The following is a 13,816-nucleotide window of genomic DNA, read 5'->3' as shown; positions in this document are numbered from 1 at the left end:
TTCCTTTCTTTCTTCCTTGTTTTCTTTGCTTCCCCTTCTGTTTTCCTTGTTTCCCCCTTGTTTCTTTCTTGTCTCTCTCCCCTTGGTTTAAGGTGTTTTGAGGGTCTCCTGAGGGGTATCGATTTGGATCCTGGATTCGTATGCAAACAGATATACGTGCTTACTCATACATTCACTTGTTTTCTCTTTTCTTTTTTGTTCACTTTTCAACTGGGAGGGTTCTCCTGGTGAATGATATGAACAAGTAGCAAAGTTTTCTCTATATAAACTAGGAATGTCCTGGCCGATCCATGTGTGGGTACGCATGTTTACATAAATCACACAAATTACGTACATAAATACATACATTACATACATATATTAATACATAAATTATTAAAATCTCATATATGGATCTGTCTTTCCTCCTCCCCCACCCCTTTTTTTGCTGTTCTCATTCACTTTCTGACCGGTAAGGTTCTCTGGGTTAAGGATAAGAACGAGCAATAGAATTCTCTCCATATAAATCTATGAATGTCCCAGCCGATCCATGTATTGATATGTTTGTGTATACAAACTACATAACATAAAATCTGCTCTATATCTATAAATATGAAAATAAATTAATTCCGATTTGATGTACATATTGCATATGCATATTAGATTTGATGTGCATCTTTAAACAATAACATATATTGATTTTTACACCAATCTGTACATTCAACTTTTATACTAATTATCATATTGACATCAGTATTAATGTTTGCATACATACATATACATGGTCGGGCCTCAGACTATAAATTTTCATTAATATATTTCCCTAATTACTCATAAACATACTTGATTTTTCCTCTTTTTGCCCTATTTGCTCATTGGTCTTTCTCTCTTTTTTGTCCCGACTTCTTCATGTCCCGACTTTCTCGTTATAAGTTCAACATAGGGAGGGATCCTTTTGTTTGAGTTTAATACATACACACATATCTTTATATTGGTGTCTATATGACATTTATCTCTGGATGTCCACTAATCACCTAAAAAAAAAAATTTGTATGTGTTCATATTTATATTCTATTGCTCTGGTTGGAGATAATTTTTTTATATATATAAACATATTTAATCGTATATGTGACACTTATCTCTTGACATCCATTGATCCATTACAATTAGGATCTCACTCTAACAACAATCTATGAGTCTAAATATAGTTCCTTCATTTATAAGAAACTAATAATTAAACATTTGATTAAATATTTATCATTTACCAATAATACATAAATATATATTTAGACTAATGATCAACCGATATGGTTTTGTACTGCCGATACCGATATTTTGTTCATCGGATATCGGTATCGGCCGATATTTTTAGGCATTAAAAAATAAAATTTTTTTTTAATGTCTACAAAGACCCCAAACCCCTCCTCTGCACTTAAAAGCATTCAAAATGCCAAGTTTGGCTGTTTTGAATGCTGTACGTTTTATGAATTCGGCGCCACCAGTACCCGGAAGTGATGTCATGTCATGTCATGACATCACTTCCGGGTACTCGGCGGCGCCGAATTCAAAGAAATGGAGACCTGGTCAGACGGCGGCAGTGCAGATGGAGACTCGGTCAGATGGCGGCGGTGAAGGTAGGATGCCCGGGTCTCCCCCGCTCCCCTCCCGCTCCTTCTCAGCCACATTGGTTGTCATTACAAGACAGCCGACCGTCGGCGATGGACACCGGTACCGGGGTGATGCCTCTAGCTGCAGGCATCACCCTGGTACAAGCACTTTCCCGAAATATCAGCAATATCGGTAAATCAAAAGGCTGATTCCGATATATCGGGCAAAGTGCATATCGGCCCTCGATATATCGACTTTGCCGATAATCGGTTGATCACTAATTTAGACCATCTCTCGGTTTTATCCCCACCCACTCTTCACTGATTAGTTTACATATAAGCAATTTTCGCATTGATTTTTACTTTCATATACACATATTCTTTCATATACATAGTTATATTTGTTTTTACATGAAAATAATTTTTTTTTTTTTCTTGTTTTTCACTGATTGGGTGATACAGAGACCGGCATATAAATATATTCGGTCCTCCGTATATTGCGGGAAGTCACTCAGTCTTCCTTTGGTTGATTATCAATCACATCCTACAATTGATAAAGTTTGGTCTATTATATGGAGTATATGAAATGTGGTTATGCATAAGTAATATTTTTGTATTTTTACTCCATATGACGTTTTTTCATGCTTTTTCTTTGATGTTTTTTGATATGTTTTATGTTCATTATTCCTTGACCAACAAAAGGAGATGTAAGAGATTGATTTTAGTATGTCGGTGGGGTTGTGGCTGCAGGTGAGAGGCATTTTCAGCATAGAGCATTGGGTGGTGTAATCACCATTCATTATTCTCAGCTGTTGCACCCCTTTAACTGCAGCCCCTCCACTGACATTCTTTGTATGGTTATGAGTAAGCGATCATCAGTGTCGTGAAACGCGTCAACCTATATACCTGTCCTGTGATGTGCTAGTCATGTTTGATGTTCGTGGTGATGAATAAATACTTCAATGCTTTCATCTACATTGGAGTGCGGTCACTATCTTTTGTTTGGAGTGCTGCCTGGATTGTAGATCTGACTTGCACCTGATCTTTAACTTCACCTGAGCGGTTTGTCGTCTTGGATTTTTGCATTTCTGTCTGAGCTCCTAACCAAGCTGTCCGAGCTGCAATATAGTGGAAGATACTTCAGACGGATGTGCCCCTCACATGGCCGGTTTGGGCCAAAACTTTAGGCCGCGGCTTTGCGGCCTACTCGCGGCTGACGGAACTAGCGGTCCAAGTGACTGATCAAGCTGTCCGAGTGCCTAACCAAGCTGTCCCGAACTGCTGATCAAGCTAATAGTGCTGCCGGTGGACACGCGACTCACGCGGCCGGATCGGGCAGAAAATTGAGGCCACGGTTTTGCAGCCTACTTGCGGCTGACGAAACTAGCGGTCCAAGTGACTGATAAAGCTGTCCTAATGCCTGACTAAGCTGTCTGGGCTGCTAATCAAGCTAACAGAGCTGCCGGTGGACACGTGACTCATGCGGCCGGATCGAGCCGAAATTTGAGGTTGCGGCTTTGCTGGCTTACTCGCGGCTGACGGAACTAGCTGTCTAAGCGACTGACCAAGCTGTCCGAGCTCCTAACAAAGCTGTCTCAACTGCTAATCAAGCCAGCAGAGCTGCCGGTGGACACACGACTCACGCGGCCGGATCAGGCCCCAAAATTTAGGCCGCGGCTCTGTAGCCTACTCGCAGCAGGCTGTACGAGCTGCTGGCCAAGCGTCTGAGTTGCTGACCGGGTTAATAGAGCTCCAGATGTGAAACCTAATGAAGGAGCACGGATGCTCCGAAAGCTAGCAACGCCCATCTTTCCCTCCACCTCACAGGAAGTGATGTCGGGCTGACAGGAAGTAGGAAGTGGAGCCCCATTGAGAGTCCTCCACCACCACAGCACCATCAGACAGGCTGCCAGACAACAGCCTCCATGCACCACCGGCACCCTGCACCCCTCCTTTCTGCAACGGTATCCAGGACAAAAAGATGGATGATCCCATTTACCTACCGAACCGGCCTTTACTTACCTAAGAGTAAGTCACTATGTGTTTTTTTTATTAATAAACCTTATGTTTCACTAAGCTGGCGCTGCTTTCTTTTTGTTTATTCTCCTCAGAGCCTCTCCTTGCTCCAGCTGGCAGCCGCTTTCGTGGGCCCCCTCCCCCCTTCCACCTCATCCTTTTTTATATTTTTCTACCCATTTTTTACTTTCTATATTTTTACCTCCTTACCTCATGGTATGCCACCCACCATCAGAGAGCGCCATGTAATCATTGACTTTATGCCAGATGTGAAACCGCCTCCCCCCCTCCTCAAGGGGGCCATATGGTCAGCTTGGCGCCTCCCTTGAACCAGGGGGTGACGTGGGGGCACTTCATTTTTTACCGAAGTGTAGCAGCCACCATTGTGTGGGTGAGCCTTGTTTTTTTTTTTTGTCGGTCTAATAGGTGGTCCTTTTGTGGACCTTTGGCCAGCGTCTCCTTACGGAACTGTAGTCAGTGACCTCCCCTGCTTGTTATGTTCTCAGGGTGAGCTTAGCATATAGCGACTCAGCTGGGTCTGCCTCCACGCACTTCGGGTGCTCTAACAGTGAGGATGATTCTTCTTTTACTGCACATGCGCATGCAAAGGCGCTGGTGAATACACTGATTGTATAGTGCGGGTAATTTAAATATTGGGATGCACCTGCTGCTGTGTCAGAGGCGCCGGTCTCCTTGGGGCCCGCAGTTCCTCAAAAGCAGCAAAGGTATTCCTCTTTTCCCGCCTACTGTGACAAAATTGTCGCGAATCAGTGGATTTGTTCTAAACGCAATATGGTGGTACCTGAGTGTTTCGATAGACGGTATCCCTTGAGGAGTCTCTGTTGAGTACATGGGAAGTCTCACCTATTTTCAGGCTGAATAAATCCACCATAAGATCCTCTTGTCAAGAGAGCCGAGACTTTGGTCCGCCACATGTTTTACTGTGGCCGGTTCGGTCCTTGGGCCGGTGTTCACCATAGCATTGGTGTCCCTGACTTTCCCAAATGGGCACAGCATTTGTGCTGGGATCTGGAAGAAGGAACAGCCTCCACCTGCCCTTGCGGAGCTGGTGGGCCTTTTGGTCCAGGGGTTGCAGTTCGTCTGTGATGCCTCTCTGGATGCAGCTCCCTTAGTCTCGGGGCTGTCCATGACAGGAATATCCTTCGGCGCATGATATGGCGAATATACTGGTCTGCGGACCAGGCTGTCTAGAAGGCGTTGTGTGATTTTACCGCCTGTTCGAAGTCTTCCTGGAAGGATCTCCTCTGAAGGTTCCTTGCGGACCCAGTCTGGTATGTCAAGAGCAGGTCCTTCCAGTCTCTTCTGCCTGAAGGGGCGCCATCACCCGTGTTTGGGGTGGGGGAGGACATCTTTGCTTCCTCTGGACCGGTGGACCTCCCTGATCAGACAGGTGGGTCCATGATTTGATTGGCACGGCTACAAGATTGAGTTTTTGATCTTCTACTCCAGTGCAGTTCTCTCCTTCCAACCTGCGTTTATCCCCAGACTGCCTGCGAGGTCTCTTTAAGGCGGTGAAAAACTTTCTACTACAAGGGGTGATTATTCCAGTCTAAGAATCAGAACGCTTGTTTCATGGCTTTTATTTCAAACATGTTTGCAGGTCCTAGGAAGGAAAGTGTGGTAAATCCAATCTTGAACCTCCAGTTCTGAACCATTTTTGTGCGGGTACAGATGTTTTCGAATGGAGTTCATTCATACAGTAGTGGCATCCCTACCTCATGGGGATCTTCTGGCCTCTATCGATATTAACAGGGTTTAACGTCATATTCCGTTTTATGTCGGTCATCCGCACTTCCTCCGCTTGCCATGGGCAAGGAGCATAGTCAAGAGGTATCACCTCAGCCCCTCTGGCTTTCACAAGTGTTGGCCCCGGTGTTGGCATTGTTGAATCAGCGGGGGATTGCGCTACTGAGAACTGGTCGGTGATAGATCTGTCAGTGCAGGGTGCAGTGTGGAGACTGGTCAGTGGTAGATCTGTCAGTGCAGGGTGAAGTGCGGAGACTGGTTGGTGGTTGATCTGTCAGTGCAGGGTGCAGTATGGGGACTGATCAGTGGTAGATGTCAGTGCAGGGTGCAGTGTGGGGACTGATCAGTGGTAGATGTCAGTGAAGGGTGCAGTGTGGGGACTGATCAGTGGTAGATGTCAGTGCAGGGTGCAGTGTGGGGACTGGTCGGTAGTAGATCTGTCAGTGCAGGATGCAGTGTGGAGACTGATCAGTGGTAGATGTTAGTGCAGGGTACATTGTGGGGACTGATCAGTAGTAGATCTGTCAGTGCAGGGTGTAGTGTGGGGACTGATCAGAAGTAGATCTGTCATGGCAGGGTGCAGTGTGGAGACTGATTGGTGGTAGATGTCAGTGCAGGGTGCAGTGTGGGGACTGATCGGTGGTAGATGTCAGTGCAGGGTGCAGTGTGGGGACTGATCAGTAGTAGATCTGTCATGGCAAGGTGCATTGTGGTGACTGATGGGTAGTAGATGTCAGTGCAGAGTGCAGTGTGGGGACTGATCGGTAGAAGATCTGTCAGTGCAGGATGCAGTGTGGGGACTGATCAGTAGTAGATCTTTCAGTGCAGGGCACAGTGTGGGGACTGATCGGTGGTAGATCTCAGTGCAGGGTGCAATGTGGGGACGGATCCGTGGTAGATGTCAGTGCAGGGAGCAGTGTGGGGACTGATCGGTGGTAGATGTCAGTGCAGGGTGCAATGTGGGGACTGATCCGTGGTAGATGTCAGTGCAGGGTGCAGTGTGGGGACTGATCATTGGTAAATGTCAGTTCAGGGTGCAGTGTGGGGACTGATCGGTGGTAGGTGTCAGTGCAGGGTGCAGTGTGGGGACTGATCGGTGGTAGATGTCAGTGCAGGGTGCAGTGTGGGGACTTGTCAGTAGTAGCTCTGTCAGTGCCGGGTGCAGTGTGGGGACTGATCGGTGGTAGATGTCAGTGCAGGGTGCAGTGTGGGGACTGGTCAGTAGTAGCTCTGTCAGTGCAGGGTGCAGTGTTAGGAATTATCGATGGTAGATGTCAGTGCAGAGTGCAGTGTTGGGAATGATAGGTAGTAGATCAGTCAGTGCCGGGTGCAGTGTGGGGACTGCTAGGTAGTAGATCTGTCAGTGCAGGGTGCAGTGTGGGGATTGGTTGGTGGTAGATAACAGTGCAGGGTGCAGTGTGAGGATTGGTCGGTGGTAGATGTAAGTGCATGGTGCAGTGTGGGGACTGATCAGTAGAAGATCTGTCAGTGCAGGCCGGGTGCAGTGTGGGGACTTGCCAGTAGATCTGTCAGTGCAGGGTGCAGTGTGAGGACTGATCGGTAGTAGATCTGTCAGTGCATGGTGCAGTGTGGGGACTGATCAGTAGTAGATCTGTCATGGCAAGATGCAGTGTGGAGACTGATCGGTGGTAGATGTTAGTGTAGGGTGCAGTGTGGGGACTGATCGGTAGAAGATCTGTCAGTGCAGGGTGCAGTGTGTGGACTGATCGGCAGTAGATCTGTTAGTGCAGGGTACAGTGTGTGGACTGATCAATGATAGATGTCAGTGCAGGGTGCAATGTGGGGACTGATCGGTGGTAGATGTCAGTGCAGGGTGCAGTGTGGGGACTGATCGGTGGTAGATGTCAGTGCAGGGTGCAGTGTGGGGACTGGTTGGTAGTAGATCTGTCAGTGCAGGGTGCAGTGTGGGGACTGATCAGTGGTAGATGTCAGTGCAGGGTGCAGTGTTGGGAATAATCGGTGGTAGATGTGAGTGCAGGGTGCAGTGTTGGGAATGATCGGTGGTAGATGTCAGTGCAGGGTGCAGTGTTGGGAATGATCGGTGGCAGATGTCAGTGAAGAGTGCAGTGTGGGGACTGCTTGGTAGCAGATCTGTCAGTGCAGGGTGCAGTGTGGGGACTGGGCGGTGGCAGATGTCAGTGCAGGGTGCAGTGTGAGGACTGGTCGGTGGTAGATGTAATTGCAGGGTGCAGTGTGGGGAGTGATCGGTGGTAGATGTCAGTGCAGGGTGCAGTGTAGGGACTGATCAGTGGTAGATGTCAGTGCAGGGTGCAGTGTGAGGACTGATCGGTGGTAGATGTCAGTGCAGGGTGCAGTGTGGGGACTGATCAGTGGTAGATGTCAGTGCAGGGTGCAGTGTTGGGAATGATCGGTAGTAGGTCAGTCAGTGCAGGGTGCAGTGTGGGGACTGATTGGTAATAGATCTGTCAGTGCAGGGTGCAGTGTAGGGACTGGTCGGTGGTAGATGTCAGTGCAGGGTGCAGTGTGAGGACTGATCGGTGGTAGATGTCAGTGCAGGGTGCAGTGTGAGGACTGATCGGTGGTAGATGTCAGTGCAGGGAACAGTGTGGGGACAGATCGGTGGTAGATCTGTCAGTGCAGGGTGTAGTATGAGGACTGATCAGTAGTAGATCTCTCAGTGCAGGGTGCAGTGTGAGGACTGATCGGTGGTAGATGTCTGTGCAGGGTGCAGTGTTGGGCATGATCGGTGGTAGATGTCAGTGCAGGGTGCAGTGTTGGGAATGATTGGTAGTAGGTAAGTCAGTGCAGGGTGCAGGGTGGGGACTGATTGGTAGTAGATCTGTCATGCAGGGTGCAATGTGAGGACTGATCGGTAGTAGATCTGTCAGTGCAGGGTGCAGTGCGGGGACTGATCGGTAGATCTGTCAGTGAAGGGTACAGTGTGGGGACTGATCGGTGGTAGATGTCAGTGCAGGGTGCAATGTGGGGACTGATCGGTGGTAGATGTCAGTGTAGGGTGCAGTGCGGGGACTGATCGGTAGATCTGTCAGTGAAGGGTACAGTGTGGGGACTGATCGGTGGTAGATGTTAGTGTAGGGTGCAGTGTGGGGACTGATCGGTAGAAGATCTGTCAGTGCAGGGTGCAGTGTGGGGACTGATCGGTAGTAGATCTGTCAGTGCAGGGTACAGTGTGGGGACTGATCGGTGGTAGATGTCAGTGCAGGGTGCAATGTGGGGACTGATCGGTGGTAGATGTCAGTGCAGGGTGCAGTGTGGGGACTGATCAGTAGTAGATCTCTCAGTGCAGGGTGCACTGTGAGGACTGATCGGTGGTAGATGTCTGTGCAGGGTGCAGTGTTGGGCATGATCGGTGGTAGATGTCAGTGCAGGGTGCAGTGTTGGGAATGATTGGTAGTAGGTAAGTCAGTGCAGGGTGCAGGGTGGGGACTGATTGGTAGTAGATCTGTCATGCAGGGTGCAATGTGAGGACTGATCGGTAGTAGATCTGTCAGTGCAGGGTGCAGTGCGGGGACTGATCGGTAGATCTGTCAGTGAAGGGTACAGTGTGGGGACTGATCGGTGGTAGATGTCAGTGCAGGGTGCAATGTGGGGACTGATCGGTGGTAGATGTCAGTGTAGGGTGCAGTGCGGGGACTGATCGGTAGATCTGTCAGTGAAGGGTACAGTGTGGGGACTGATCGGTGGTAGATGTTAGTGTAGGGTGCAGTGTGGGGACTGATCGGTAGAAGATCTGTCAGTGCAGGGTGCAGTGTGGGGACTGATCGGTAGTAGATCTGTCAGTGCAGGGTACAGTGTGGGGACTGATCGGTGGTAGATGTCAGTGCAGGGTGCAATGTGGGGACTGATCGGTGGTAGATGTCAGTGCAGGGTGCAGTGTGGGGACTGGTGGGTAGTAGATCTGTCAGTGCAGGGTGCAGTGTGGGGACTGATCGGTGGTAGATGTCAGTTCGGGGTGCAGTGTTGGGAATGATTGGTAGTAGGTCAGTCAGTGCAGGGTGCAGTGTGGGGACTGATTGGTAGTAGATCTGTCAGTGCAGGGTGCAGTGTGGGGACTGATCGGTAGTAGATCTGTCTGTGCAGGGTACAGTGTGGGGACTGATCGGTAGTAGATCTGTCAGTGCATGGTGCAGTGTGGGACTGATCGGTAGAAGATCTGTCAGTGCAGGGTGCAGTGTGGGGACTGATCGGTAGTAGATCTGTCAGTGCAGGGTACAGTGTGGGGACTGATCGGTGGTAGATGTCAGTGCAGGGTGCAATGTGGGGACTGATCGGTGGTAGATGTCAGTGCAGGGTACAGTGTGGGGACTGATCGGTGGTAGATGTCAGTGCAGGGTGCAATGTGGGGACTGATCGGTGGTAGATGTCAGTTCGGGGTGCAGTGTTGGGAATGATTGGTAGTAGGTCAGTCAGTGCAGGGTGCAGTGTGGGGACTGATTGGTAGTAGATCTGTCAGTGCAGGGTGCAGTGTGGGGACTGATCGGTAGTAGATCTGTCTGTGCAGGGTACAGTGTGGGGACTGATCGGTAGTAGATCTGTCAGTGCATGGTGCAGTGTGGGGACTGATCAGTAGTAGATCTGTCATGGCAAGATGCAGTGTGGAGACTGATCGGTGGTAGATGTTAGTGTAGGGTGCAGTGTGGGGACTGATCGGTAGAAGATCTGTCAGTGCAGGGTGCAGTGTGTGGACTGATCGGCAGTAGATCTGTTAGTGCAGGGTACAGTGTGTGGACTGATCAATGATAGATGTCAGTGCAGGGTGCAATGTGGGGACTGATCGGTGGTAGATGTCAGTGCAGGGTGCAGTGTGGGGACTGATCGGTGGTAGATGTCAGTGCAGGGTGCAGTGTGGGGACTGATCGGTAGTAGATCTGTCAGTGCAGGGTACAGTGTGGGGACTGATCGGTGGTAGATGTCAGTGCAGGGTGCAATGTGGGGACTGATCGGTGGTAGATGTCAGTGCAGGGTGCAGTGTGGGGACTGGTGGGTAGTAGATCTGTCAGTGCAGGGTGCAGTGTGGGGACTGATCGGTGGTAGATGTCAGTTCGGGGTGCAGTGTTGGGAATGATTGGTAGTAGGTCAGTCAGTGCAGGGTGCAGTGTGGGGACTGATTGGTAGTAGATCTGTCAGTGCAGGGTGCAGTGTGGGGATTAGTCAGTGTAGTAGATCTGTCAGTGCAGGGTAGGGACTGGTCGGAGTAGTAGATCTGTCAGTGCAGGGTGCAGTGTGAGGACTGATCGGTGGTAGATGTCAGTGCAGGGTGCAGTGTTGGGAATGATCGTGATAGATGTCAGTGCAGGGTGCAGTGTGGGGACTGGTCGGTAGTAGATCTGTCAGTGCAGGGTGCAGTGTGAGGACTGATCAGTAGTAGATCTGTCAGTGCAGGGTGCAGTGTAGGGACTGATCAGTAGTAGATCTGTCAGTGCAAGGTGCAGTGTAGGGACTGGTCGGTAGTAGATCTGTCAGTGCAGGGTGCAGTGTAGGGACTGGTCGGTAGTAGATGTGTCGGTGCAGGGTGTAGTGTGGGGGCTGGTCGGTGTGGTAGATCTGTCAGTGCAGGGTGCAGTGTAGGGACTGGTCGGTAGTAGATCTGTCAGTGCAGGGTGCAGTGTAGGGACTGGTCGGTGGTAGATCTGTCAGTGCAGGGTGCAGTGTAGGGACTGGTCGGTAGTAGATCTGTCAGTGCAGGGTGCACTGTGGGGACTGGTCAGTAGTAGATATGTCAGTGCAGGGTACAGTGTGGGGACTGATCGGTGGTAGATGTCAGTGCAGGGTGCAATGTGGGGACTGATCGGTGGTAGATGTCAGTGCAGGGTGCAGTGTGGGGACTGGTGGGTAGTAGATCTGTCAGTGCAGGGTGCAGTGTGGGGACTGATCGGTGGTAGATGTCAGTTCGGGGTGCAGTGTTGGGAATGATTGGTAGTAGGTCAGTCAGTGCAGGGTGCAGTGTGGGGACTGATTGGTAGTAGATCTGTCAGTGCAGGGTGCAGTGTGGGGACTGATCGGTAGTAGATCTGTCTGTGCAGGGTACAGTGTGGGGACTGATCGGTAGTAGATCTGTCAGTGCATGGTGCAGTGTGGGGACTGATCAGTAGTAGATCTGTCATGGCAAGATGCAGTGTGGAGACTGATCGGTGGTAGATGTTAGTGTAGGGTGCAGTGTGGGGACTGATCGGTAGAAGATCTGTCAGTGCAGGGTGCAGTGTGTGGACTGATCGGCAGTAGATCTGTTAGTGCAGGGTACAGTGTGTGGACTGATCAATGATAGATGTCAGTGCAGGGTGCAATGTGGGGACTGATCGGTGGTAGATGTCAGTGCAGGGTGCAGTGTGGGGACTGGTTGGTAGTAGATCTGTCAGTGCAGGGTGCAGTGTGGGGACTGATCAGTGGTAGATGTCAGTGCAGGGTGCAGTGTTGGGAATAATCGGTGGTAGATGTGAGTGCAGGGTGCAGTGTTGGGAATGATCGGTGGTAGATGTCAGTGCAGGGTGCAGTGTTGGGAATGATCGGTGGCAGATGTCAGTGAAGAGTGCAGTGTGGGGACTGCTTGGTAGCAGATCTGTCAGTGCAGGGTGCAGTGTGGGGACTGGGCGGTGGTAGATGTCAGTGCAGGGTGCAGTGTTGGGAATGATCGGTAGTAGGTCAGTCAGTGCAGGGTGCAGTGTGGGGAATGGTCGGTAGTAGATCTGTCAGTGCAGGGTGCAGTGTGAGGACTGATCAGTAGTAGATCTGTCAGTGCAGGGTGCAGGGTAGGGACTGATCAGTAGTAGATCTGTCAGTGCAAGGTGCAGTGTAGGGACTGGTCGGTAGTAGATCTGTCAGTGCAGGGTGCAGTGTGAGCACTGGTCGGTGTAGTAGATATGTCAGTGCAGGGTGCAGTGTGGGGACTGGTCGGTATAGTAGATATGTCAGTTCAGGGTGCACTGTGGGGACTGGTCGGTAGTAGATCTGTCAGTGCAGGGTGCAGTGTGGGGACTGGTCGGTGGTAGATCTGTCAGTGCAAGGTGCAGTGTAGGGACTGGTCGGTGTAGTAGATATGTCAGTGCAGGGTGCAGTGTGGGGACTGGTCGGTAGTAGATCTGTCAGTGCAGGGTGCAGTGTGAGCACTGGTCGGTGTAGTAGATATGTCAGTGCAGGGTGCAGTGTGGGGACTGGTCGGTATAGTAGATATGTCAGTTCAGGGTGCACTGTGGGGACTGGTCGGTAGTAGATCTGTCAGTGCAGGGTGCAGTGTAGGGACTGGTCGGTAGTAGATCTGTCAGTGCAGGGTGCAGTGTAGGGACTGGTCGGTAGTAGATCTGTCAGTGCAGGGTGCAGTGTGAGGACTGATCGGTGGTAGATGTCAGTGCAGGGTGCAGTGTTGGGAATTATTGGTAGTAGGTCAGTCAATGCAGGGTGCAGTGTGGGGACTGATTGGTAGTAGATCTGTCAGTGCAGGGTGCAGTGTGAGGACTGATTGGTAGTAGATCTGTCAGTGCAGGGTGCAGTGTAGGGACTGATCAGTAGTAGATCTGTCAGTGCAAGGTGCAGTGTAGGGACTGATCGGTAGTAGATCTGTCAGTGCAGGGTGCAGTGAGGGACTGGTCGGTAGTAGATCTGTCAGTGCAGGGTGCAGTGTGGGGGCTGGTTGGTGTGGTAGATCTGTCAGTGCAGGGTGCAGTGTGAGGACTGATCGGTGGTAGATGTCAGTGCAGGGTGCAGTGTTGGGACTGATCAGTAGTAGGTCTCTCAGTGCAGGGTGCAGTGTGGGGACTGATCAGTAGTAGATCTGTCAGTGCAGGGTGCAGTGTAGGGACTGATCAGTAGTAGATCTGTCAGTGCAAGGTGCAGTGTAGGGACTGGTCGGTAGTAGATCTGTTAGTGCAGGTTGCAGTGTAGGGACTGGTCAGTAGTAGATCTGTCAGTGCAGGGTGCAGTGTAGGGACTGGTCGGTAGTAGATCTGTCAGTGCAGGGTGCAGTGTAGGGACTGGTCGGTGTGGTAGATCTATCAGTGCAGGGTGCAGTAGTGTAGGGACTGGTCGGTGGTAGATCTGTCAGTGCAGGGTGCAGTGTAGGGACTGGTCAGCGTAGTAGATATGTCAGTGCAGGGTGCAGTGTGGGGACTGGTCGGTGGTGGATGTCAGTGCAGGGTGCAGTGTAGGGACTGGTCGGTAGTAGATCTGTCAGTGCAGGGTGCAGTGTGGGGGCTGGTCGGTGTGCTAGATCTGTCAGTGCAGGGTGCAGTGTAGGGACTGGTCGGTAGTAGATCCGTCAGTGCAGGGTGTAGTGTAGGGACTGGTCGGTAGTAGATCCGTCAGTGCAGGGTGTAGTGTAGGGACTGGTCGGTGTGGTAGATCTGTCCGTGCAGGGTGCAGTGTAGGGACTGGTCGGTGGTAGATCTGTCAGTGCAGGGTGCAGTGTAGGGACTGGTCGGTGTAGTAGATATATCAGTGCAGGGTGCAGTGTG

Source organism: Pelophylax lessonae (assembly GCF_965119305.1).
Source record: "Pelophylax lessonae genome assembly, chromosome: 5".
NCBI lineage: Eukaryota > Metazoa > Chordata > Amphibia > Anura > Ranidae > Pelophylax > Pelophylax lessonae.
The sequence above is the reverse complement of the archived record's forward strand: the minus strand, read 5'-3'. Positions refer to the sequence as shown.